This window comes from Dipodomys spectabilis, unplaced genomic scaffold (genome assembly GCF_019054845.1).
Source record: "Dipodomys spectabilis isolate Male_0828 unplaced genomic scaffold, ASM1905484v1 ptg000152l, whole genome shotgun sequence".
Taxonomy (NCBI): domain Eukaryota; kingdom Metazoa; phylum Chordata; class Mammalia; order Rodentia; family Heteromyidae; genus Dipodomys; species Dipodomys spectabilis.
The window spans coordinates 2,898,967-2,901,425 of NW_024870829.1; the positions used below are offsets into that span (position 1 = coordinate 2,898,967).

Here is a 2,459-nt window from a genome sequence, read left to right on the forward strand (position 1 = left end):
CACAGAACCAAGTTTTACTGAAGTACCTGTGTATTTTTTTATTGTGAAAATACTGTACACAGGGGTTACAATTATATGGACAAGATAATGAGTGCATTTCTTATCAAGCATTGTAGCCTCCTCCTTTGTTTCCCCTTCCCATCCCTTCGCATCCTCCCCCTGCTCCCCCGACCCGATCCTCCCCACCACCACCCCCCCGGACCAAAGTTGTAAAGTTTGTTTTTGACATGGCAACTTGTACATCTCACAGTGTTATTCAGCAATAAGGATCTTCTCAATTAATGGTTTTTTTGTGAATTACATTTGACCTCTAAGTCAAGTTTTCCTGGCCTTTATAGACCAATTGTGGATCTATCCTTCCAGGAGCTATTTTTCTGGCCCACTTATGCTGGACTGAAATTGTTCATTAATCATTAGGGGAGGGGTATTAAAAATAATCTTGTGACACTTTGTGATCTTGTTCACTCATATGGGCTGGTCATTTGTAAATTGAAAGTTTGAATTGCAGTACTTTCTCTTAGATTTTGTGATCTCATCCTTCATTTTAAGTTGACTTGCATTTCACTATTGCTTACTGCTAATTCCTGCTTCTCAAGGAATTGAGGCCCTGAAATATTATAGGAAATGAGAAATTGACATGGATCTTCAATTACTTTCTATTGGCAGGTTGCCTGGGCCTAGTAGAGAAGTCTTGACCCTGTTATCTGATGATGTGGGTAACTGGGACATGGGATCCTAGAACCCATACATTTTGCAGAAGATAAATATCTTGCATACATGATATCAGAAAAATTTGCGTATAATCAATAGGTATGCTTCAGAAATATGGAGAAAAACAGTTTGGAACCAGCGAGTTAAAACAATAAACAGAGCAGCAGAGTAAAATCCTTTATAGTTTAGAGGAAAACAACATTTTGTTTTACCATGTGAATTCAGAAGAACAAGAACATTTAGAAGGTATCACAAGTTTATAGTGAAGACATTACATTGATACTTTTTATATTCTCGTATGTATTCTAAACCTAATTATTTATATTCCAATTCTCTTTATTGGAATAAATAATTATCAATTTATTTGTCAAATTATCAATTTATTTTACTAAGGTTCACTGTGTGAAATATGAAATCAGCACATATAAATATAAAATATCTAACTATATATAATATAATAAAAAGGGCACATGTTTTGCATTGTTCTGTTGTGGTTAGGGTATCAAAGACAACTCTGTTTTAAAGTATTATTGCATTATCTGTACCTCAGTGTTAGGTAGAGTTAGACCTAAAGCTTTAGCATTTGTAGAGGCAAGAGGAAACACTGTGATTAAAACATTACCAATTTAAGGCCTAATAATGAGGAGAAACATGGACTTCTCCTGGAGCTATGGAAATATTTGGTGATAGAAAGTCAGTAGTGTAAGTTCCTGCCTGGTTGGAAGGTAGACAGGCCAGACATCAGGAAATCATACATATGAAGAATTTTTTCACCTTGGCGTTAACCTACTTTTGAAATGGTAGGTATAATAAACACTTAAATTTTGATAATATACCTTCTAGTCTGAACAGTTCTGTCCGAAATGTTCATCTCTCTATGATTCCTTGTAACTAAGATTAGTTTTGTTCCAGTAAGACAATCTATGCTGTCAGGGTAGGATATTCTGGTTCGTCTGTTCCTACATGGAAGAAGGATAAAGGGTCAGGTAGACATTTGTGCCAGTAAGACCTCATTTGGGAAAATTTAAGCTGGAGAAGTTTAGAAGTAGCTCTTAAGCAAGGCTTACTTTGAAACTATTAGCTCCACAAAGCTAACTCAGTTACATAAATAAGTACTTGAAAAAGCCATCACCTTAGGACCTAGCTATAAGTGCTTCAAAGTATGATCAAATCTAAAATGAAAAAGCCTTAAAATTGTCATTGACAAAAAAACACAAATGTGAGCAATTGACTGAACAATATAATTTTTTTCCACTATACACATTATTTTAGGGAAATAAGATCAATAGTATTGTTAGGAACAATAAGGTTTCCTTGCTACAAATAGGCACCCAAGGATATAAGCCTGTATAAAGATTGCATCATTAATTACTTAAATTTAGAGGATACTACCTGCTTTAGTAGTACGTATACCCAAATTACAACAATACAGAGATTAACATGACACTTGCACAAGGATAATATGGAAATATGGGAAGTATTCCATATTTTTCGTTCTTCAGTTGCAGAAATGAAAAACAGTTATTAAGAAGTTGATTGCAAAATTACAAGCGTAACAATATATGCAAGTGTTAGAATTAAACATTAGTTTGACATCAGCGTATTAAATCTTCACCTTAGAAAGGCCTTTACATAGAATAACCTTTACAAAACTTTTGAAATTAGTTAACATTGTCATTTTATCCCAAAGAAACATACTACTATAAGAACCTAGAAAAAGGGACTGGGAAGGTGGCTCAGTGGTAGAG

The 2,459-nt window shown here is 34.5% G+C and overlaps 1 pseudogene; it reads left to right on the forward strand.

Annotated features, from left to right (window-relative positions):
* The first annotated feature begins 2,103 nt into the window (after positions 1 to 2,103).
* LOC122118456 lies at positions 2,104 to 2,203 on the forward strand (annotated as a pseudogene).
* The last annotated feature ends 256 nt before the right edge of the window (positions 2,204 to 2,459 follow it).